Source organism: Microcebus murinus, chromosome 11, assembly GCF_040939455.1.
Source record: "Microcebus murinus isolate Inina chromosome 11, M.murinus_Inina_mat1.0, whole genome shotgun sequence".
NCBI classification, from domain to species: Eukaryota; Metazoa; Chordata; class Mammalia; order Primates; family Cheirogaleidae; genus Microcebus; species Microcebus murinus.
This window is the reverse complement of record NC_134114.1, coordinates 50,094,161-50,120,079: the sequence shown is the minus strand read 5'-3', so window position 1 is coordinate 50,120,079 and position 25,919 is coordinate 50,094,161. Positions and strand designations below refer to the sequence as shown.

Sequence of the window (25,919 nt, the reverse complement as noted above, 5' to 3'; positions counted from 1 at the left end):
AGGGGTTATCCATGGAGAGGGGCTGGGGGAAAGGAGCTCTAGGCAGATGGAACAGCATGAGATTACATGGTGTGTGTGGAGGACACCTGATAATGTGGAATTGCTGCAGTGTAATTATCTGCATCGAAGGTCTTGAAAGATGATTCTAGAATGGCACTGCCCAGTATAAGTTTTGGCAATAATGGTATATTTGTTTTCTTTTGCTGCTCTAACAAATGACCACAAAATTAGTGACTTAAAAATAATGCAAATTTATCATCTCACAATTTTGGAGGTCAGAAGTCCAAAATGGGTCTCACTGGGCTAAAATAAAGGTTCCATCAGGGCTGCATTTCTCTCTGGAGAGTCTAGAGGAAAATCAATTTTCTTGCCTTTTCCAAGTTTCAAGAGGCTTCCCGAGTTCTTTAGTGTGTGTCCTTTTTCTCCACCTTTAAAGCCAGCAATGGCTGGCTGGCTCTTTCTCATGTCGTCACTCTGACATTGACCATTCTGTCTCCCTTGCCCACATTTATGTACATTTATGATTACATTGGGCCCATGCTAATAATCCAGGACAATTCCCCCATTTTAGGGTCAGTTGATGAACAAACTTAATTCTGCCTGCTACCTTAATTCTTCTTGCCATGTAATAGAACATTCACATGTTTTGGGGATTAGGATATGGGTGTCTTTGGAAGGTTGTTATTCTGCCTGCCACAGATAGAAATGTTCTATATCTGTGCTGTCTAACATAGTACCCAGTAGCCACATGTGGCTTTTTAAATTTAAACCAATTAAAGTAAATAAAATTAAACATTCAGTCTCTCAGTCACATTAGCCACAATTCAACTGCTCAATAGCCACATGTGGTAATTGGTTACCATATTGGGCAGTACTGCTCTAGAAGGCAGGACGTACCAGAGAAGATAGCCCCGGTGCTTCCTGACCTCTTCCATTAAAGTACCCTTGGCAGCAGATGAGCTTACAATCCATCAGGAGATGTAGGGAAGCTCAATGAGTCCCAATTCACACCAACTTTCTTTAGACAAAAACATTTTTATTTTCTCCAATAATACCTTTAAGTTTATTTTATTAAAAAAAGTATATATATTTCCATATTTTCAAGTAAAACCAGCATTCTGTAAAAGTCACCATGTTTATTCTAGAACTCTCCTGGCCCACTGCCATACATTCTAGTGGTGAGATGTATACCAACAGGAGAAGCCCAGCAGTGGAAATTTCTGGGCAGAGGAAGAATATGGTCAGATTTGAAGAGGGACCCCAAGGAGACATGGGGGCAGGCGATGGCTTTGACAGCAAGTAGACTAGGTAAGGAGACCAGCAAAGAGGCTGTGGGAGGACGGTTATGTATCCTTGCCCTCTTGAACTCAGGTGAAGTTAAGTGGCTTGCTTTGGTCAATGAAATGTGAACCAATGAAGTGTGGGGCAGAAGCTTTAAAGGGAAGTTCCTGCTTCATGATACTCTCTTTTTGCTCTTTATGATACCTTTTTCCTGCACAAGAAGCAATGGTTCAAAGGAGGCTGCTCCATCAACGTTCATCCCAGAGTGAAGAAGTGTGGCGTGGCACTGCAGCTGCTCATGATGGGCTTACAAAATGAGCAAGAAAGTAGCTGGTATTTTTGTCAGCCACTGAGATTTGGGGATTATTTGTTACCACAGCAGAGCTTAGCTTATCCTGACTGATACAGAGATGGTGCAGGATACTTGGACAGAGGTCTTGGCTGGATAAAACGTGTACCAAGAGAGATGTTGGCTTTTTTTTTTTTTATTTTTCTTTTTGAATGTTGACTTTTAAAAATGATTACAGCTGAAGGGTGATCCTAAGCCTTAAACTACATGTATACTGTTTGCTTGTCTTTATATAACAACCATTCTTTTTTTCCCCAAGTTAAGGTTCTTTTTACTACTTAGTTTAGGCTTTTAGACAAATCAAATTACATAGAGCCAAGATCATTTCATGGGAATACTCTCTGATTAGATTTGGGCTGCAAGAACAGACCATGGAAACATAATTTATTGGAGACACAAGATTTTTCTGTTAATTAGAATTGTTGGAAATTGAGAAGATGGGTTTTCATCTTTCATATGACTTTCTTCCCTGGTTTATTCCGTTGAGTTGTCATTAGTTTGAGATTGCCCTTCCAATCCCAATAGATAAAATTTTGGTAGCTAACTTTAGAAAGGGTTGAGCACTAATGGCAAGTTACTGGCTGACTTGGATATTTTTTCCTTTCCTTTATCAGTAGTGATTACTATCTGTTTCCTCAGAGCAATAAATAATGGTACTATTACATCTTATAAACAAAATATTATTATATTCCAGAGCAAAATGGGAATGTATATTCCAAGTGTAATGGGCCTTCCTCTGAAGACAGAGATTTTAATAGTCAGAGGAGACCCAGTAGCTGCATGGAAAAATGCTATGAATCACCCAGAGTAGTTATGTCATTTTTCTGTCCAGCTTTGAGGAGTTTATATTATTGTTACTTGACCTGTTTGTGTGCATAAATGAAGGCTTGGAAAGAAAGTGGAGTTACTTGTGGGGGAGGAGAATAAGTATATTAAAATTTGTGTCATGAGCCAGAAGATTTATGAGTTGACTGAGGTCCACTGTTCACCTGGATGGGCTTCTGTTTCCTTTTTTGTTTCCACTAGTACAAAAATACCCTTTGTTACTCTTTCTTGGCCAAAGTATGAATCTTGAAAAACAGAAGAGCCACAATCCATGTGCTTTTCATGGACCCTTAAGTGGTGGTGGTAAGGGGAGCGTGGGGGAAAATAGAGTTGGTGTGTAACCTCATCAGGACCCAAATGCTGTAGACTGTTTGCTTCTGTTGACACAATTCTTCCCTTGTCAAGGGGAAGAATGTCAGGGAAGAAGATGTATGTATTAAGTGATACTTTTGTTCTTTTTTGATATTCTTAGGCCATTTTTGGAAGGGGACAGAAACTTTTCCATACATTTCCTAAGCCTATGTATATTCAAGTTTATAAACTCTATATTTTTGATGTGTATTAGTACATCGCCACTCTGCACTCAGCACCTCAAACAGAGCTGACAATTCTTTTATGCTGACAAGGGAAGAATTTTATTAATAGAAGCTTTTCTATGTAATGAAGCAAAACAAACAAACAAACAAACAAACAAAAACTGAAAAACCCTGCATAGTAAAGTGGAATGTCTTAAAGTAAATTGTTGTAAAGTGACTCACATTTTCTCCTAGGAGCTATAGTAAAATTAAAGATTGTTTTTTCTGATTGAAGAACTGACAGTAAAGAAGTCATAGGTATTATCAATATATTATAAAGGAGAGATACAGGTGTAGACTTCAATAATAATTGAGTTGTTAAATTAATAAAGTAGTAAAATGGGTATAAATCCATAAGGAGAGGCCAATATTATGTAAGGTACATGTAGGAAACCAGAAAACTCATGCATCATAAATTTGACACAAAATTAATGATAGCTATAACAAATATTGATTAAACATTAAATTACCCACAATTTCTCTTACCTCCCTAGGAATGATTTAAATGCTCTTGCCCTTTAAAATAGGCAGTCCAATGAAGTTTTAACCAATATTTTCTTTTTCCCTTACAGTAAATTTCCATGTGGAAGACAGGCACTGTTGACCTTTATCACTGATCTTAAAATAGCAGGTGTTTCATATATGAATATTATTTTTGATTATGGGACTTCTTCCTCCAAAAACTGTTTTCTAAAATGAGACTGATTATTCCATTCACAATAGCACATAAATATGAAATACTTAGGGATAATCTTAACAAGAAATGTTTAGGTCCAATATGAAGAAAATTGTAAAACTTTACTAAGGGAAACAAGAGAAGACTTTATGTTCTTTGAGCAGGGGGAGCTAAATGTCTTAAAAATATGAATTATGTTAATTCCTTTCAAAATGGGTTTAATAGGATTCTAATTATTATTTCTATAAGATATTTTGGGGACTTAAAAATAATACTAAAATTGTTCTGGGAGGAAAAAATAGAGAATGGTTAAAAATTTTTTTGAGAAATAATAATGAGAGAGCAGTTGTACTATCATGTATTATATTACTTCACACACATTAGAATGACTGTTATCAAGAAACAAAACCCAAACTTTGGTGAGAATGTGGAGGAATTAGAATGTGCATTGCTGGTGGGACTATCAAATGGTGCAGTGGCTATGAAAAACAGTATGGCGGTTCCTTGAAAAAAAAATTTTTGCTTTACATATATTATTTGTTCTAAATTTACAATATAAAGTAAATATTGTCCCTCCCAACTTTTACAGTGGAAAATTGAGGGTCAGAATGACTAATTATAGTATAATGTTCAAACAGAAAAATATTTTACCAGAGACTTCATTCCTCTCTTAAAAAATTAAACAGAGAATTATCATTTGACCCAGTAATTCCATTTCTGGGGATATACACAAAAGAATTGAAAGCAGGGACTTGAACAGATATTTGTATACCCATGCTCATGGCAGCATTATTTATCATAGCTGAAAGGAGGAAACAACCTAAATGTCCACCGACAGATGACTGATGTGGTATATACATGCAATGAAATATTACCCAGCTTTAAACAAGGACATTCTGACACACACTACAACATGCATGAGCCTTGAAGACATCATGCTAAGTGAAATAAGCCAGACACAAAAGGACAAATACTGTATGATTCCACTGAGATGAACTGTACCCATTTGACTGCACCCATAGAACAGTCAAATTCAATTCTATTCATTCTGGGGGGACTGAAGAGTAGGAATTATTGTTTGATGAGCACAGAGTTTCAGTTTGGGAAGATGAAAAGATTATAGAGATGAATGATGGTGATGATTGCATAACTATGTGAATACACTTAATGCCACGGAACTGTACACTTACAAACATTAATAGTTAGAATGGTAAATTTTATGATGGTATATATATTTTACTACAATAAAAAATACCAAAAAATTATATTATAGTATATAAACTAGCAGAGTAATTGCTCAAGACTGATACTCAGTTCAACATAACCACATAGTCAAGAAAGAGACTATTATTAATATGATTAGTATCTTAATGAATTTAACCTTTGATATAAATAGCCATCATAAATAAGTTGGGAGAAGAATTATTATTATTATTATTATTATTATTTTTTATTTTGGCATATTATGGGGGTACAGATTTTAAGGTTTCAATAAATGCCCATTTCCCCCCCTCCCCCCACAAGTCTGAGTCTCCATCATGACCATCCCCCAGATGGTGCACATCTCACTCATTATGTATGTATATACCCGCCCCCCTCCCTCCTCCCACCTGCCCAATACCCTATTACTGTAGTACCTATGTGTCCACTTAGGTGCTGTTCAGTTAATACCAATTTGCAAGAAGAATTATTGAATGAATACTATGGCAATTAGTAAATTGTTTTGGGGAAAAAATACACACTAAGCTCTTACTGTAATCTAAAATACCAGGTAGATCAAGGTGTTCAATTAAAAAAATGAAATCATAAAAACTTATAGAAAAAAAATAGGAATATTTGTCTAATCTCAGAATGGGGAAGGACTAAATATAAAAGCGATAGCATTGCAAAGAAACATTTGATAGATTTCATGTGTAAAAAAACTTCTGTATGTCAAAAAGATCATAAAAACCAAAAGGCCAGTGATAAACTGCAAAAAATATTCATAGACAAAAGGTTTATTAACCTTATCATATAAGTAGTTCATGCAAAAATAGACAATTTAAAGACGATAAAAGACAAGGGTTAATACTAATGTTCAACCTTGCCGGAAATCTAAACTTTGAAATTTTTATTTTTTGCCTATCTCTGAACAAAGTTAGTATTAAATTCTCAGTGTGGTTTAGGGTTCAGGGGAATGGGCACACTCAGTCACAGCTGATGGAGGAACACATTTGAATAGCTTTTCTGGAAAGGTATAGTAGGACTTTGTGACAGAAATGAAGCTTAAACTAGTTTAAGCAAAAAAAGATTTTTTGGGGCTTATGCAACCCCAAAATTCAAGGAATGGAAGTGGCTTTATGCAAAGTTGGATCCATTCTCTGGATTCATTCTCTGTCTCTGTCTCTCCTGTTTGCTTGCCTCTGCTTGGCTTTGTTGTTGGGTAGGCTTTCTCTACACGGTGAAGAGATAGCAGCTGGCAGACTCATGCTTACATTGTCCTTACCTCTTGCTGTCCCAGAGAAAGAGAGTGAGAGCAAGTATCTTTCTTTTAATAACAGTTTTATTTAGATATAATTTGCATACCATCTAATTTGCCCACTTAAAGCATGCAATTAAATAGTTTTTTGTATATTCACAGAGTTGTGCAACCATCACCACAATTAAGTTTAGACATTTTCATCACTCCAGAAGGAAACCTCATACTAATTAGCAGTACTCCTTGTTTTCCCCTAACACCTCAACCCTAGGCAAACACTACTAGTCTCTATAGATTTGTCTGCAAATGAGCATCTTTCATAGCATTGCCAGCAATAGTCCTGGGGAGACTCTAATTAGCCTGGCTTAGGTTATATGTCCATACCTGAACCAATTACTGGGTCAAAGGGCTGAGTCTTCTTACTGGCCAGGCCAGGTCACCATCTCAGCTCTGAGGCCACACCTGGGCCACATGTTCTAGACAGGGTTACTATGGAATGGGAATGGGTTTTACAAAGGCAGGGAAGCTGGGAAGACAAATTTATGTTCACACCAAAGGAAACTTGGCAATATATATCCCAAATCTTTAAAATGTGTATATCTCAGCTGGCTGCAGTGGCTCATGCCTGTAATCCCAGCACTTTGGGAGGCTGAGGAGTTTAAGAACCAGCTTTAGCAAGAGCAAGACCCCATCTCTACAAAAAATAGAAAAATTAGCATAGTCCCAGCTACTCAGGAGGCTGAGGCAGGAGGATTTCTTGAGCCCAGGAGTTTTAGGTTGCAGTAAGCTATGATGGTGCCACTGCACTCCAGCTTGGGCAACAGAGTGAGACTCTGTCTCTAAAAAAACAAAGCAAAACAAAACAATAACCAAAAAATCCTCCAAACAACCAAAAACCCCAAACAATAAAAATAAAATGTGCATATCTCCAAGTTTTGGGGACTTTATCCTAAAGAAAGGGCCCGAAACAAATGTTCCTTCATGCTGCTCCTGTGGTGATGGGGATGGGAAGCAGAGATGGAGGCAGAGAGTAGCAGCCCCTCTGTCCGTGGAGAAGGAGGGAGACAGGGGTGAAGGTGGAGCACCTCACTTGAGCAGGGAGTACAGGTTGAGTATGCTTTATCTGAAATGCCTGGGACCAGAAGTGTTTCAGATTTTGAATTTTTTTTTATTTTGGAGTATTTGCCTATGCATAATGAGATATCTTGGGCATGGGACCCAAGTCTAAACATGAATTCACTTGTATTTCATATAAGCCTTATACACATAGCTTGAAGGCAATTTTATACAATATTTTAATTAACTTTGTGTATAAAACAAAGTTATGACTGTGGTTTTGTCTTTTTTTTTTTGAGACAGAGTCTCACTTTGTTGCCCAGGCTAGAGTGAGTGTCGCAGTGTCAGCCTCGCTCACAGCAACTTCAAACTCCTGAGCTCAAGCAATCCTCCTGCCTCAGCCTCCCGAGTAGCTAGTACTACAGGCATGTGCCACCATGCCCGGCTAATTTTTTCTATATATATTAGTTGGCCGATTAATTTCTTTCTATTTATAGTAGAGACGGGTCTTTCTCTTGCTCAGGCTGGTTTCAAACTCCTGACCTCAAGCAATCTGCCTGTCTTGGCCTCCCAGAGTGCTAGGATTATAGGCGTGAGCTACTGTGCTCGGCCATGACTGTGTTTTGACTGCGACCCATCACATGAGGTCAGGTGTGAAATTTTCCACTTGTTGTGTCATGTTGGCACTCAAAAACTTTCAGATTTTGGAGCATTTTGGATTTCTGCATTAGGGATGCTCAACCTGTACTTGCAAAACCTCATCTTCTGCTGAGGGTACCAGTGCAGCATGATAGCATCACCTCAGTCACATAGGGGATATTCTCTGGCCTAAAACACTGTAATTTTCACCCTGAGAAAGCAGGTTCTCCATCAGACCTCAGGCAGAGGCATGTGCTGCCTTTAAATGCTGTCCCAGCAAGGTGGGCAGTGTTTGAGTCTTGTCTAGGCCGGCAACAGGTGGGAAGCCTGAACCAGATGTAATCGTGCAGCTGACAGCATTGGTTGAGCAGCCTTGCTTTAGCCTTGTCTGTACATGTGGTCTCTTGCCTTCCAAACTTGTCAGGCCTGGAGTGAGAGGACCTTTGAGTTTTCTCCAGTCAGGAAGAACCACCAAACTGTGGCAGATCTCCTAAGGAGAACTCCATGTGGTCTATAGGTTGTCTTTTGATTATATATATATATATATATCTGTTTTCTAAAAAGCCAGTTGGAAGGTGGATCCTTTTGTTCAGGATGTGTCCATTATGAGAAAGGAGAGAGAGCAAAGAGAGAGGGGAAGAGAGAATATTTTTAAGAGTAAAATTAAGTCTACAAATTTAAAGGCTAGCTTGGGGGCATTGAAGAAGCAAATAAAATGAGTCTCTAAGTGAACAAACATCTGTTACAGATATCATCAGGTCGGTCTAAATGTGTTTGAGGTTCATGCTATCGTTTTAAATTGGGTTGTTAATTATTAGAGGCTGGGACCTTAGTGGGATTTCAGAAATACCATGTAACACTTGCAGGCAGCTTTGGCATCCTGAGGGCATCCGTTGAGATCAAAGTGGGAAAGGCTGTGGTGCCCACCTCACAGCCCAGTGGTGCCCTCCTAGCAGGAGTTTTGTGCGTTCGTTCCTGCCGTGCCTCTCTGCGACACCCTAGGCTGCCATGCAGCCCTCAAAGGCTGCAGAACTCGAGGGTGTGGAGTCGGCATTTCCAGGAGCCAGGATCAACCCTGGCTGGGCCACATAGTTTGACTTTTTTCTAGGCAGGAACTAGTATAAGTTTTCTTTACTTGATTCCAGCCGGCATTGGAATAATTCATCTGGGTACATTTCGAAACCATACTGAGGCTGGCATGATAAAAAACAGGGATGGCAAGAGTGGGAGGTTGACGGAGGAACAAAGTTTAGGTTGGCAGAGGGATCTGTGTGGGTGGGGAGCAAGCCCTTCTTTTAAGTCTCACGATTTGTGATTTAATATTGAGAGAGAACTGGCTTTGAACCACTTTTAAGGTCTCAGCTGTAAAGTGGAGAATGTTGGAAAGCAGGAATATTTTTGCTCAGCTCTTTGGCGAGCTGCTGGCATGAGCGATGACATGACACGAGCCACGGTTTCTTCAGCCTCACCTCCTAGTTCCTGCCCTGGTGCTAGGCGTGCCCTAGCAGTGTAGTGGAAAGACGAATAGCATTTGAATTTAGAGGATTGGAGTTTGTGTTTCAGCTCAGCTAATTGCCAGCACTGTGAACTTGTGAAAATCTCCTAATCACTGTGAATCTGTAAATTGGGAAGAAAATGGGGAAAAAAAGAGATGATGATGACAATTATTATAGCGATAAAGATGATGCTACCCATCACTAGTCTATTTTGGGCTGGGAGGGGTGGTAGTCTGGTTCTTTTCTGGGATAAGAGAAGACAGTTGTGAAAATCACCTTTACCATGGTCAGGTGATGGCTCTGAATGGTTTCTTCTTTGCTACTGAAGATGTCTCAGGTGTTCCTGAGATTGGGGGCTGTGGGGCATAGTGGGAAGTGGTCTACTTCCCTCTCTCTGGTGAGTTAATATAATAAGCACATAAAACCCCAAAGAAATTTCTTTCAGTTCCTTATTCCAAGTTCATGATAATAGAATATACAGAAGTATAAAGAAAGGGTATAGTGTGGGTGAGGATGGAATGTAAGGGGTTGCAGCCTTATTTTGGTTAAATCATCTTTGTGCTTTATGTACAAGAAGGGCTTCCCCTACCAGACCTTTGGGTTGTTCCCATGTGGGTAATCTCTTGGTTGATAGTGTTCTGCCCAGTCCCTTTTCTCTCTTCCTTGTGTGAAGCAAAATAAAATCCCCAAGCCCCTACCAACTGAACAGCCCCCCTCTTGTCCAAGAGGACCCCAGAAAAACCTTAAAATTTAGTTCCTGGCCATGAAGGGATGGGAGGTCAGACAGGCCTCTGACAGTAAGATACTAAACTACTGACAGGACCTAAGGCTGTGCAGAGCAAAGGTTAAATCACCTGCAGGCCATCAATTTGCTTAACAGGTCACTTGAGTGTCTATATTGTGGCTTGTCTCTGATTAACAGACTTCTTTTTCTTAAAACATTCCAAAACCCTTAGACAAAGCTTCATTTCTTTAACCAATTACAAATCAAAGAATCTTTGAACCCATATAAACCTGTAAGCCCCTGCTTTGAGATGTCCTGCCTTTTCAGCCAAGCCAATGCACACCTTCTGCATATTGATTTATAATTTTACCTGCAATTCCTGTGTCTTTAACATGTAAAAAACCAAGCTATAACCCAACCACTGCAGGACCACTTGCTCAAGACTTCTTGGGTGTGGTTCCCTGGGCCATGGATGTACATATTCAGTTCAGAATAAACCTCTTTAAATGATTTTACAGAGTTTGGGTTTTTTCCCATTAACATTTGCTTCCACAAATATCTATCTCTTTTTGTCCTCTCTCCTGTTAATGCCTCAAACATCCTTAATCCTTTATCATAGGGCATGAGTCCTAGCTAGTCTCTTGCCAGCCTTTCTTTTTCTGAGTAGGGGAGAGTATAAGCTCCAAGACCTGAGGAGAGAGGGGGAGAGGAAGGACGATGGGTGGTCTTGACTTCAGGGGGAAGCTTACCATTTTAATTTCTTCTTCCTTCTTTTATATTGCCTCCAGGTAGCAAAAAAAGAAAACATCAATAGCAAAAAACAAACCAGATTTCACACTGTGAGAATTAATTTTCTCATTGGATCTACCTGAAGAGTCAGATCATTTGCTAGCATAGATCTTGGTCCTTAAGCAAAAAAAAAAAAAAGGTAGGTATCTTCTTGCTGACCTTGAATTATTACTTGACCAAACCTGCTTTTATTTACTTTGTCTTAGCAAGCCCATGCCTACCTGCTCTTTCCTGGTTTCTGTTTCTTTTCTTCCTTTGTTGCAGTTGGGAAGTAGATACACAGTCCTGCGGTAACAATATTGACGTTCCTGCTGATGGAAACAGACGCCAGCTTTTGTCTAAGGGGAATCTGCACATGTCTGGGCTTGTCTGTTGACTTGGTAGGCAGGCCTGCCAAAAGACTCTGTGTGTGAGGATTAAGGATTCTTTGGGGAAGGAAGTCTTTAGGAAGGCAGCATGAACCAGGCACCATAAGCTTTGCTGAATAACCAATCTTAGATCTCAAAAGGGAGTGGTGATTTGTGTCTCTGACCAAAGGTTCCCTTCTCAGAGAGGCGTTCTCGGATCATCCTATCTAAACGGCTACCTCTCCACACCCCAGGTCTCCCATAAAAGAATATTTCTCTGCCCTTTAACATTTTTCTCCATGGTGCTTATTACTGTCTAAAATGATCTTACTCATTGCTTTGTTTGCTTATTTATCATTTTTTCCCTCATTGACTAGAAAGGAAGTGCCACCATATCAGAGACTTTTTTCTTCTTTATTTCTACTTTAGCCCCCGTGCCTAGCTGAGGGCCTCCGCAGAGTGGATATGCGTGCGATGAGAGAACGAATGTCGTATGGCGAAGGAGCCGTTTTGGGTTTTCCTCTAACTCAGCCTCATAGACTTATGTGTGTATTGTAGAAAGAGAGAAGTTTGTAAGTAAAAACTGAAAGACTAATTTCACAAATTAGGTCAAACCCTGGGACCCGTGGAGCACCCTAACAGATCCTGGCCCTAATTCAAAAGCAGGGTTGTCAGCCCATAACCGGTTTCCCCTTTAGCTCTGTGGATCCTCCAACTGCCCCGCTCGCGCCAGCATGAGAACTACCTGAAACAGGTCCTGCTGTGGGAGGCTGAGACTTCATGGCATGCTCGTTCCTTTGAGGGGCATCTAGGGAGATGGTGTTTGGGAATCGCAGGATCTTCTGGCCAGGAGGTACTTAAGTCATGTTTGGAATTTCACGGCCCCTCTTCTCAATTCAGCCTTTGACCGTAATCGGTGAGAAAGACTAGACTCCCTATTGTTCTCCATTTGCCCTATTGTTCTCTGGGAGACCTAATAGGGCAAAAGCGTATGACTACATAATGGGGAAGTGGAGAGCAGGGAAGACGGAAGATTTTGATGTTAGGTGGATGATGATTTGAATGCTAGTTCTCTCATTTGAAACATACTCAAGGTATTTAACTTTTGTAAGCCTCAATCTTGTCTGTCTGTCAAATGGGGATAATGATACTTGTGAATTTGGAGTCATTCCTTATAGTCTGAATCTCCTTACTAAACTGACTACAGTGAGTCCTCCATATTCTTATGTTCTGCATCCTCAGATCCAACCAACTGAGGAATAAAAATATTTGGAAAAAAACCCCAATAAAAATAACACTATAACAATAAAAATACAAAAACGTAGAGGTATTTACATTTCATTTACATTGCATTAGGCGTTATAAGTGATCTAGAGATGATTTAAAGAATACAGGAGGATGTGTTTAGGTTTTGTGCAAATGCATCATTTTATGTAAGAGACTTGAGCATTCTTGGCTTTGTTATCCATGGGAGTTCTGGTTTCAAACTCCTGACCTCAAGCAATCCACCCGCCTCAGCCTCCCAGAGTGCCATGGGGTATTCTGGAACCAATCCCCCCCTGATTCTGAGATATGACTGTATATTGATTAAATTCTCTTCAAGGCAGATGATGAGAGTTACTCTACATTTCATGCTATTTATCTTAATGGGTGAAAGATCAAACAGTTCAAACCAATCAATTACCATGAATGTGTTTACAGATAGCCAGAGATGCTTTCAGGGGGCAGGATTTGGGAGGACGGCAAGTCAACTCACCTATCCTCACCTCCTCTCCTTCTGCAGCCTGGCTCAGGAGCCCACACCCACGGCCCTGCTCTAAATCCAGAGACTCAGGTTTGGTGAAGAGCTTTCATGTCAATAATGTAACCTTAGGAAAATGCCTGGTTTTGGCTGCAGTTTCTTCATCTGTATACTAAGGGCTAAGTCTCAAAGGTCTCTTTCAACTCTTAAGTTATATGGGATGATTTTTACTGTCTGAAAAGCTGCAACTTAGTTGTAGAAAGTTAGAGGTGAGGTTTCTGTTGCTATTATGATGGTTTTAGGACCAGGGGAATGGGAATACCTAAGTCTACTCAGCACTCCTGCCCTCAGTTTTCTAGCTGAGGGAGCTGTTTAAGAAGAGTAGCTATCTGGATATCAAAGGCCTCTAAGTTAGTAGCTGACGGTGAATACTAACCTCCACGGCATGGCTCTGGTAGAAGCTCAGCTGGAGAATCCAGCCAAGGCCTGAGGACTCACATGAGGCTCCCATTCCTTCCTTTTTGAATCTCAGGCGGCTGCCATTTCTGTGGAACAGGCCTGCCCTAAACTGGTAGCAGGTGAAGAGCAGGCCGAACAGAAAGAGATACAGAAAATCTGTCTGCAACAGGCAGAGAGTTTAGGTCAGGTTTCCAGAAGCTGATCCTGGGCCTAGGAAACAGGTGCAAAGGATTTATTAAGGATAGCCCCTGGGGAGTGGAAGAAGGGAACAGGGAAGGTGCAGAATCCAAGCAAGGGTGCGGTTCCTGGAAAACTCGCAGACTCAGGCTGACGTCGTGGGAGCTCTGGAGCATGGCTGGCATCTCAGCATTGGTTTCATCTGAGTTGGGCTTTTACGCTCCTGCACACTGAGTTGCAGTTAGGGGCCACCCCAGGCAGGGGCGGTGGGGTGGGTCATCAACCCTTGGGCAACCATGGCTCTAAGTGTACATCTGGGGAGGCGGCTCTAGACTAATCCTCTGGAGAAGGTGGCAGACTCAACCCTAGGAGCAAAGCAGCAGGGAGGTGCTGGAGGGTGGTGTGCAGAGCTGGCATGGGGGCCCCCCGGGATCTGGGTGGCGAGGATGGGCTTGCTGCACAGGACAGGGACGTGTGCCTCCTGCGGTGCTGGCCTGTCACCAGCGAGCGCACTGTCTGACCCGCGTGATAGTTTCTCCTCTTGGAGGAGGGGGCTCTGTGGGTGTGAGGGAGGAAGGGAGGTAGGCAGAGGGTAGAAGCCTGGGGAGGAGGATAGAGACACCCCCCTCTTCCATCGCCATCTCTACCTTCCTCAGAGAGTGGTTGTTAGGGCCTAAAAACCACGAACGTGAGCATGCTCTGGAAGGTATAAAATTCTGACTAATGTAAGTCGTTGTCATAAATGATTTGTCTAAGTTACATACTTTGGCAGTGCAGAGGTCAGGTTCTGTGACTGGAAGTTTTAGGATGTTTTTGTTGGATTATGTGATCTCTTTGTAGTTAGCACAGTTCTTTGTCAACTAGGATAAGGAAAATAAACTTTGCTGTGGTTATGACTTGATTCTATAGCCCCCAACCTCCAAAGGCTAAGTATTCTCTCAAAAACTTAGGTTTCACTGCTGATGGTGTAATAGTGTTGCCAGAATATAAACAGCTGTGTTTTTTATTAACCCTGGCACCATGGGGTTTGGGACCGTTGAACGTAAGAACTGGCACTATCCCAGGGAGAGGTGATTAAGGCAGAAGATCTCTGGTTTATGATTGGTGGCAAGAGTGGTGTCATTCATGACTAGAATATGTAACACAGGAACCACAGTTCATGAGCAAAAGATTACCTCATACTGCCTGATGGTATAGGAACAATTGCATAGAATATTTGAAATTGAAACTAACTTAGGACATACATTATATAGAATCCCCTTAAATCAGTGTTTATCAAACTTTTTTTCTAAAACTAAAACCCACAGCAAGAAATATATTTAGGAGCGGCAAGCTGGTGCAGTGGTTAGGAGAATATACACTAGCACTGGATTATTGGGTCCGAATCCTGTCTCTGCTACTCGCTAGCTGGACAATCTTGGGTATATTGCTTAAATTCTCTATGCCGCAGTTCATTCAACTATAGAACTAGGGTAAAAATAGTTCTATCTCATGGGATGATCTTGAAGACCAAATGAGTTAATGAATGTAAATGCATTTGGCACACTCCCTGGCACATACTACGCATTACATGAGTGTTTGCCAATAATATTTTTATATTTGACTCAGTACACGTGTACTTCCACACATACAATATCTAAAACAAAAATTTATTATGTGTAATTCATGCTAATATTTTCTATTTCATACTATTCTACTTTATTATGTTTTATTAAAAATGTATAATTTGCCATCCTCTACTGGGGTTTGAATTACACTTTCAAAAACAGTGTCTTATAGTCTTTTGTACAGCAGTCAGGATTCCTCTAAGTAGCAAAACTTCTAGATAGGGGACTTTGTTCAAGTGTTTATAATATAACTTGTCCCTTCCACCTTGGTAAATTAATTAACCATTTAAGACTTCTAGAATCAAAGGAGGAGATAGGTTAAAGGCTAAGGGCTTAGCTTGAGACACTGAGTATTTGGAAGCTGGAAAATGACAGGACTTGGTTGTTGGAACTTTGGGTTGGGGAATTCTGAGGGACTTGGGAGGAGAGGAAGAAAGTGAGACTTTCCAAGATTCCTGCCGTGTCCCTTGAACTTCTGCTCTGAGTGAGTACAATGAATAATATAACTCTGCAGTCCCTCTGTCTCCTGTCCTTTCCTGAGGAAATACATTGTTGGCTGGACCTCAGCGAATTGGAATGGCAGATAAATGAAGACCTTGTTCCTCACCCCCCCAACCCCCAGGTAAATTGTCTTAAGTGTAAATAAATGCCTTTGTGTTTGTTAAGATTGGGTGATTTGTTTCCAAATGAGAAAGATGTTATGCTTTCATGTGTGAAATCTTTTTTTTCTCTCTTTTTGACGATTGTAAGTGCATCTAGAGACAAGGTGAGGCTTATAAACCTAATTCATAAACAGTGTGAATCCACAATAAAATTATATGCATCTTTAAAACTGGCCTCCCTTCATATAATTGCCCTGATGCAATGCTATAAACTTTTGACTTTGAGATATTAAATCGGTGAAAGGGAAACCACGTCACACTGACTCAAATGTTAGACCGATTAAAAATGTATTTTTAATAAGGAGGTATGTCAGTAAAATCATAAATAAAATCGTGCTTCAAATGATCAGGATTTGCTTTTATTTTATATTTTGTGGAACAGCATTTCCCAGAAGGTTATGACTGCATATGGCAGAGATGGAAAATGGAGACATGAAAATGAGGTCATGTTCAAGTGGGTAAGAGGCGATCACTGTGCACAGCCAAGCCAAATCTGCTTCCTATGCAAATGATGGCCCAAGGGCTGGCAGAAGAGCCATTAAGGTCTTTGTTAACTCCTGACTCATCGCCATCTGCTCTCAAGCAGCACTGTACTAAATGGCCAATGTTGTAACATCTGGGGTAGAAATTTTCTTTAGTATATTCTGATTTGAGATGGTCAGGCAGGTTCAGTCTGATTAAAAAATGGTTTTAAGATTGCTCATCTCTTGAATCACTCTCTCCCTTCCACCTTTCACACCCAATTAAAAAAGTTTTGCTTAATACTTTCTATTTTTCAGTGAAGAAGGTGGCTGGGAGGACAGTGTGCAGTAGTGAGGTAGGGATTAGTGTATGGTTTATCCTGCTCCTCGTGTCTATCATGACTCTAGAGATTCTTTTGAGATTCCTTGTGCATTCATTTATTCATTGGTTCATTGTTGATTTATTCAATAAATATTTATTGAGCATCTACTTATGTGGCAGAGATTGTGATTGGGCTGTGGAATCACTGGTGAACAGAACCAAAAAGACCTTGGTGCTCACGAGGGTATTCTAAGTGGGGACGATAGAAAATAATAAGCAAATGCAAGTATTTTTGGTTTTGACAAGACTATGAAGGAAATAAATCCTCCAGTAGAGCATTTTGGTGGGATTGAGGTCATAGATGGTATAATGGCAGACCCATTTCAGATGGGCTGGTCAGGAAGGTGATAGGTCAGGTTGCTAAAAGCCAATTAATTGAAAGCCAATTTGCTGAAAGCTAATTCGTTGTATGGCCCAATTCATCCAAGGACTGATTCACCAAGCTTATTTATGTTGTCTATACTATTTAGTTTGGGTTTTCATTTCGATTTTCTAATAGCATTTTGAGGACTTTTCAACAGTGTTTTCCCTCCTCAGGCTCAGGAGCCTGAGGGACAGAAAGCAGAGGAACCAGAGAGGCAGAGAGAGGGCCCTAAGGACTGCAATAAAGTGTATTCATAAGAATATGTTCTTGAATAGGGGGAATTGTTATAAATATATTTTTCATTAAGTTATTATTATTCATAAAGATAATACATTCATATGAACTCTTCACTTTTAAGAATATATGCAAGAAGGCACTATTTATAAAGAATATATTCATAAAAAGAATATTTTCATTGAATATATTCATAAAACAATATATTCATGAGGAGAATATATTCATAAGGAGAATACATTCAATTTTTCTCTGCTCCGGCTTCCTACTGTTGCTGCTGGAATCTGAGAGACAGAATAAGAGGCACAGAGAGGGAAACTGAGGCAAGACAAGACGCTTATGTTACCAGCTGAAGTATTAGGGAGCTGGGGCAGAGACAGTCAAAACATCTCATAAAGTGGTATCATGAAAGCAAAATGAAAACCAATCAACTAAACTAGAGAGTTAAAAGACATGATTACATTAGGTAAATTGGTCATTTGGGGAATGGGTCATTCAAGATATTGGTTATTTGAGCAAATTTTCACTTGTAGAATTAGTAGATTGACCATATAATTTGTCATCTAAACTGGGATAGTTTTGAGAGTGAAATGGGTGCTGTTAATAATTACACTGGGAAAATAGATATAAGCTAGAACTGCCCTGGGAAAACTGAGGTGTAAGGTCATCTTCTTCCCTGCCTCTCATCCAGACTGGTCTGTGTTTGAGTAAGATGGGGCATGCACAAACCTGAGGAGCAGTCTGGATCTGCTTGCTTGCGCAATATGGCTACTTGGCTGGATTTGAGATTGAATGTGTGGATTGTTTCTCAACATGAATGCCATCTTCTGTTCAAATGATCCAAAGCTGTAGGGTATTAGGATAAGTTTTAAGGAGAGCTGTGATTTCTTGGATGACATCCATGGCAGTTATTACCTTTATGTGGATGACTTCCAATTCTAGAATCTCTAGGCCAAGCTCCAAACTCAAATTTCCCAATGCAAGCTAGATGTCTCCTGCAGGCACCTCAAACCCAACATATCCCAAACCCAACTCCTGGGAAGAGAATGTAGAGAGATAAAAGAAGACATTTGGGGAAAGCTTCTCATGGCCATTTTTTCATGATATGGTTTTTAATATTTTTAACAGCCTAAGAGGACTTTCTTTCTCCTCTTTCACACCTAAAACCTACATGCCCATTAAAGCCTAGCTCAAATCTCATCTTTTTGTAATGTCATGTTTATGAAATAGTCATGTTTCTCTCTCTAATCTAAATTACGAATTATTTATTAATAATAGAAACCCAGGGTAGTCATAAATAAGACCTGTGGCCAGTACCATCAAATTTGGGATTGCATTGTTTTTTTTTTTTTTGAGACAGAGTCTCACTTTGTTGTCCAGGCTAGAGTGAGTGCCGTGGCGTCAGCCTAGCTCACAGCAACCTCAAACTCCTGGGCTTGAGTGATCCTTCTGCCTCAGCCTCCTGAGTAGCTGGGACTACAGGCATGCGCCACCATGCCCGGCTAATTTTTTATATATATATCAGTTGGCCAATTAATTTCTTTCTATTTATAGTAGAGACGGGGTCTCGCTCTTGCTCAGGCTGGTTTTGAACTCCTGACCTTGAGCAATCCGCCCGCCTCGGCCTCCCAAGAGCTAGGATTACAGGCGTGAGCCACAGCGCCCGGCCTGCATTGTTTTTATAATGTTTCAGATATCTAGATATTGTTACCACAGCACTTATCACATTATTTAGCAGAAAATAAAGGTCATTTGTTCATTAATTCATTCAAAGAATATTTATTGAGTGCCTATTATGCACCAGGTACTATTCTAGGTTCCGAGATACAGCAATCAACAGGGCCCTGGTGTCCAGGAGCTTGTATTTTAGTGGAGAAGATGGATAATGAACACATAGAAACATAATATAATTACCGATATTGATAAATGCCATGAAGAGAAAAATAAATTGGTTTAAGTGAACCAGGTATTAATTTTTCTCAAAAGTGTTTGGGTTTGGAAATTAATTATCTCATTAAGGTAAGAGACCTGAGATCCTTAGCACATGCAGTTTCAATAGTGTAGTCTGGAAGGCCTCTGTTGTGTAGGGACAAAGCCATTTGGATGTTTGGGAGAAATATGTTCCGGGCAGCAGAAACAGCATGTGCAAAGGTCCTGAGACAGGAGTCATTCTCCAAATGACAATGTCTGTCACCTGCTGAAGTCCAGAAAGGAGTCGAGTGTGACTGGAGTGCAGCGAGTGTGGGAGAACGTAGTAGGATGGTAGGAGATGAGGTGAAAGAGATACCCACAGGTCAGATCATGCAAGACCTTGTAAGCCACGTAAAATGTTGAGTTGGTTTTTTAAAAATATATTTATTTTAGCGAATTATGGGGGTACAAGTGTTAAGGTTACATATATTGCCTGTGCCCCCCTCCCCCCTCGAGTAAGAGCTTCAAGCGTGTCCATCCCCCAAACGTTGCACATCTTACTCGTTGTGGTTGTATATACCCATCCCCTCTGAAGCCATTAGGAGGTTTTGAGCTCCAGAGTGATGCAATTTGACTTACGTTTTAAAAGGATCACTCTGGCGGCTGCATGGAGAAAAAGGATGACAGCAGGGAGGCCAACCAGGAGCTTATTGCACTGGTCCTGGTGAGCAATGAGGGCTTAGTTAAATACTTGTGTATTTTTGTGGCCTGGTGAAGTCTTTGGAGAAAGAGAACAGGAAAAAGAATTGATTTGGCAAAGTCACTTAATCTCCTTGAAACTTTCTTATCTCTATTTCATAGAGTCCATATAAAATATATTGTTTGGGAGAGTATTTTGTAGATTCTAATATACTATACAGATGTTCACTGTTGTGGTTGTTAGCTGTGTTGGAGTCTATCCTTCTTCTTGTTGACAGCATCCCAATTCTGCTCTAGACTGCGGAGCGTCCTTCCCCTCGGGAAGGTATGCAGACTGACCGCTCTGGGATTTGAACGCTGAGTTTTCTGAGAACACAACTGAAAATGGTTAGGCTCCAGTTATGGTGGTGAGGGTAGCTGCTATCTCTATCTCTGGACCTGCCCTGATTTGGGTTCTTCCAGAGGCCTGGGTTTCCAGCTTTCTTTGATTCTATAAGCTACCCCACATCCTCTCTACAAAGTCCATTTTTACTGAAGATGCTGGAGTTGCTTTCTGTTGCTTGCAGCCAAGCTGCTCTAAGAACAATGCTTTGGAGATTTACCAGGGGACCAGGATTTAGAGGGAGAATGGCACAGCCATGGCATTATTGCTTGAGACTTTTTCAGTTAGGGTACAGATTCCAGTGTAGATTTTTGGGGATGTAAAACACTCAGGGGTGTAAAGGTCAGCTTCATGAGAGGGGGAAATTCTTATACAACGTATAGGAACTGAATGTATTTTTGATACAGTTCTAAGTGGGAGTCAGACCATAATAATAAAGCCAAACATCTTATTAGCCCAACCGAAAAGTAACAGCCATTGTAACAGCATCATTAAATATTACTGAATGAATAAATGGATGAGTAGATTAATGAATGAGTTGAAGGCATCTGGAGTCCTGAATTCTAGTCCCATTAATTAGTTATGTGAACCTGAATAAATCTGTTGGTGTCAATTTTCCCATCTGTAAAATGGGTTTATTAATATCTGCCTTTCAGTTTTCACAGAAGTGTGATGTGACTCTGCATGAATAAAAGTACAGGTGAAAGATGAGAGTCTGGGGACATGTTAAAGACTTGGGTGACTAAGAAAAGAGCTTGGAAAGGGGCATATGTATACCAAAGAGACAGATTTGTATTCAAAATGAAGGCAGTATAAAGATAATCCAGGATGATTTGGAGCCACCAAATAGTCATATTCCATTTGTGCATATTGGGAAAAAGACTAGCTCTTGACAGATCAAACGACACATAAATATTAATAATAAGAGGAATGATAGGTTACAGAAGACTGCTTCAGAATAAAAGCTAAATGTTAAGGCAGGACTTGCTCCTGCAGCTTTGGAGACCTAGCATATCAAACCATCAAAGACCTTCCCTGGACATTGGAACATGAAAACCTGCTCTTACCGAGAAATCTAGTTCTCTGGCTTCTCCCACAGATTGCTAAGGGTATGGCTCATATATGTGTGTGCAGACACTTGTTGCTCTAAGCTTTACCTCCTTTTTGACTATAATCTGATTCAGCTCATAAGTTTAATAGCACCCAGGAGCTGATGGGAGCAAAATCTGAAACATCATTTGATGTAAGGTAATCATTAGAAGGGGCTAGTGGTGTGCTGGTAAATGTTTAACAGCTGGCTTTCTGAAAAACAATCCTGCATTTGTAGTATTTGCCAATTTCTGTGGTGTAAATACTCCCATCATGGCAGATTTCAAACTACCAATGATTTAACATCTGCTTGCAAAATTCCTGAAAGTGGTGGCAATCAGCCCTTGTTTGCTGGCATGAGCCAAATGCAGCTCACTCTACTGGAAGGAACTGAAGGAAAAGAGAGACAGACTGGAGGGCCCACGAAAATTAAGTATTAGGCAATATGCCTGGTTTGTAGTGGGCCCTTAAAAATTGTGTAATTTTTTTTTTTTAACTCTTAACATTATATACTAATTGGTAAGATAAGTTAAATAAAAATATAGGACATGGAAAAGAGTGTTACACAATTAATTGCTAAATATTAATAGTAAAGATGATGAACTCTACTGGTAAAAAGGAAGAGAAGGTCACAGTCCATTGGAGGCTCCATTGGAGTCCATTGGCCAGGCTCCATCTGCAGTGGGGATTGGACTATGGTGCATGAGGTGTGAATAGTGCATGAGGGCAGAGGAGCTGGGCCGTTTGCCACCCAAGTGTGGTTCTGGGAGGTACGAGAGGGGCCAGTGAGGGTGGTAAGGCTTGGGTCTTCAGCACTCGGAGACCCAGGAGAAGGATGTGGCTCAGTCATGGAAGGAGAGGAGAGTGCTTGTGGTGTAGCTGGCTGCAATGGATATCTGCTGTTTTGCCTGTTCAGCTTGCATTGCCCCTTCCTCCCCAGTGCTCTGTCCATGTGGTTTGGATGGGACCTACCCCACTCCAGAACACAGGGATGGGTTTGTGATTGAGGGCTGGCCAATCAAGGTGTTATATTTCTCTGACCACACAGATTGGGTGAGGCATGGGCATGTGTCTCAAATCAGTTCAATGGATGTCTCTCCTGAGACTTGTTTGGCCATGATACTTCAGGGCTGGAGCTGTTGGTGCCCAGTGGGGAGATCCTGACCAAGATTAAAGTATACCCACTGGAAACCAGAGAATTTGGAGAGGGCTGATTCCTGATGATATCATTAAATGTTTATATTCAGCCATGCCTGAAGCTAGATCTTTGGGAAACTCTTTTCACTGCAATATTTAAAATAGTGCTAGAAGTGACATGAAAGGTCAACAATAAGGAGTTGGTAATAAATTGTGTTGTATTCATTTGATGGAATACAATGTAGCTATTAAAGAGGATACTGTAAAATTACAGTTGGATATATAAAGGTAGTCACAATAAATGATGAAAAATACAAATTGAACCTATTTTTTTTTTTTTTTTAGACAGGGTCTTGCTCTGTTGCCTGGGCTAGAGTGCAATGGCATCATCAAAGCTCACTGCAATCTTAAATTCCTGGGCTCAAGTGATCCTTCTGCTTCAGCCTCCAGAATAGCCGGGACTATAGGGGTACACCACCATGCCTGGCTAATTTTTCCATTTTTTGTAGAGATGGGGTCTCACTGTGTTGCCCAGGCTGGTCTTTAACTCCTAGTCTCAACAGATCCTCTCACCTTGGTCTCCCAAAGGCCAAGGAGTGTTCTGCCTGCTCTGCAAAAGCTGGATTTCTAGGCAGTCGAGAGCAAGCCTAGGAGTCCCACCTGCTTCAAGTACGAAGGTGTTCCCTTGGCTTTCCACACCTCAGTCTGCAGGAGCCAAGTGAGAGCCCAAGAGCTGGCAGTTTGCCAGGTAACAGCACAGAGGAGTGAGGAAGGGTCCTAGGGTTCTGTGTGCTCCCGGAAAAGCCCCCATTCTGCTCTTCCCCCTGACACCCGGAGCCTCACTACTAATTAGACCCTCAGGACTAATCCAGTTATGCACTTGATCGCAGTTTCCAGTAGTCACCACAAGAAGCCGAGAACTTGACAAATCTATCTGCTTCCATTTCTGTGAAGTCTCTAGAGTAGTCACATTCATAGGGCCAGAAACTCAAATGGTGGGACTAGGGGCTGGGCAGGGGAGGAGGGAATGCAGAGTTGCTAAATGGGGCTAGAGTTTCAACTTTGCAAGATGAAAAGAATTCTGGAGATTGGTTACACAGCAATGTGAATGTACTTAACACTACCGACCTGTACGGTTAAAAATGTTTAAGATGGTAACTTTTATGTTGTATGTGTTTTACCAGCATTAAAAAAAATAAGTAAAAAAGCCCAGGGCCCAAGGTCCCCTTTGAGCCCCTCGTCACTCATCCCCATTTATGCATGTGACCAGGTGGCAGCTCCTCACTCCAGCAATCCTAGTTCTCTTGACCCTGCTTTATCATTCTCAGCATTCACAGTGATCTGAAGTCCTGCATGTGTCATTCATTTATTTGCCCTCTCAACTAGAATATTAACTCCGTAAGAACAGGGATTTTTGTTTTGTTTTCTGCAGTAATCCCAGCACCTGGAAGAGTGCCTGCCACATAGTAGGTGCTCAGGGCACGTATGTCGACTGACTGCTGACTGGTAAATTTTGTGTGGCTCTATAGACATAGGGGGTCTTGTGACCTATTGAGGACACAGCAAAAGAAAGTTAGGGAAAAGGAATATCAGCCTTACCACAATCTCTCGATCTCACATAATTAGACATTGCCATCAGAAGATTATCTATGTGTGACAAGTTTCATTAAAAAAAAAAAATTGAGTTAACTAATTTAAAATGTTTGTTCTGAAACATAGTTGGAAAAGAGTGGAGGAGGGCTTTTCTTTATGAACCAGCCTATTTATTGCTGCCTGGAAGTGTTTCCATTTTGGGCTGCAGGGTGCCCCTTCTGCCACCCCATTTTTTATTTAGTGACATTATTCCATGGCTGACTTCCACCTTCATTTTTCATTAAAAATATATTATAAGCTCTTTTTCTTCATTCACTCCCTTGAACCCATCATTCACTTGTCTCTTGCACATTCTAATGCTTTGAAAATTGCTGCAATCATAGGTAATCCGCAGAATTCTACCTTATTAGCAACACAGCCAGGAGCTAATCAGAAGTCTTCATTTGCCTGATACGATTTACAGCCTGTGAGGAGCAATTGCTCCATCACTTGCTATCTTCCTTTTCCTCTGCCTTGTTTTCTCCAGCCTGAATTCATTTCATTTTGTGCTACTTTTAGGACCTTTAAGACCCCTTGCTGCATCTATACACCCTGGCTTGGACTATTTTGCATGTCCATTTAATTAATTATCTGGTCAGTTCCATCAAAAACATTAGATTTTTTTTTTTTATGACATTGAACTGTTTGATCAATTTGATTAATGAATTCAGTCAAAACAGTTTTAAGAGCCATCAATGGTGACCTGCTTGGCATTTTGTCTTAAAGAAGTTTACTTTTTTTCTCACCCTTCCTTCATTTCCTTTTTATTCAATTCCTTCCCTTTTCCTTTGTTTGAAACTGATCTTAAAGCTCCTTTGAGGTATGGCCTTTTCTTTAATAATGTAGCAGTTTATATGCCCTGCGTTACATTGTAGACTCTTATTGCTTGAAGGGACAGCAAGGGTTTTCTTGTTTCTAGTCCTCTGCCTAGTAGAATTGAATGTGGTGAAATGAAAAAAAAAGTGCATGTGTTTATATATGCTATATACATATAAGTTCATAAAATTTTTTTTATATCTTTGAACTTCAGGTATTTTGATATAATAAGTTAAAGTTGATGGTCCAGTTAGTCTTACATAATTTACTATTCATAAACTTTTTTATTTTTCTTCTTTTTGAAAACTGAGTATGAGTTGTAAAAAGAGACATTGCATGATCTTTTCCTCGAATCCCATCTGACTTTAGCCCTTAAATTAGTTATTAGTAATTACAAGTCACAATGCAGTATTACTTCAGAGTTCAAAATTTAGAAATATTGAAAATCCTTCAAATGAACTCAAATCAATGATGGTAGTGTTCATAACCACTTCCAGCCTCTGCTGCTTACACCTCCACCCCCCCAGCTACACACACAAAACACATGCCCTGCAAATGCTTTCTTGGCATTTCAAAGCATTTCTTTAATATAGAATAAGTGTTCTACATTGTGTCATGCATCATATCACAGTAAAACCTCAGGAGCTTGGTATGGTTGGTCATGAAGTGTTTGGACGACTGTTTGTCTTAGTCTGTTTGGGCTGCTCTAACAAAATACCATAGAATGCGTGGCTTTTAAACAACAGAAATGTATGTCTTGCTGTTCTGGAGGCTGGGAAGTCCAAGATCAAGTTGCCAGCAGATTCAGTGTCTGGTAAGAACCATAGATGGTGCCTTCTCATTGTGTCCTCACATGGTGGAAAGGGTGAGCTAGATCACTGGGGTCTCTCTGGGGTTTATAAGGACACTAATTCTATCTATAATAACTCCACCCTCATGACCTAATCACCT

At 40.5% G+C, this 25,919-nt stretch overlaps 2 long non-coding RNA genes across 2 annotated transcripts in view; both read left to right on the top strand.

Moving 5' to 3' along the window:
* LOC142873733 (uncharacterized) overlaps window positions 1–11,573 on the top strand; it is a 56,409-nt gene extending 44,836 nt beyond the window's left edge. Inside the window, exons 2-3 of the long non-coding RNA XR_012921689.1 lie at window positions 1,146–1,308; window positions 10,868–11,573. This is a non-coding gene — a long non-coding RNA (uncharacterized LOC142873733). The remainder of the gene's footprint in view (window positions 1–1,145; window positions 1,309–10,867) is intronic.
* Window positions 11,574–14,408: 2,835 nt separating this feature from the next.
* Window positions 14,409–25,919, top strand: part of LOC142873732 (uncharacterized) — a 181,296-nt gene continuing 169,785 nt past the window's right edge. The window contains exon 1 of the long non-coding RNA XR_012921688.1: window positions 14,409–15,821. This is a non-coding gene — a long non-coding RNA (uncharacterized LOC142873732). The remainder of the gene's footprint in view (window positions 15,822–25,919) is intronic.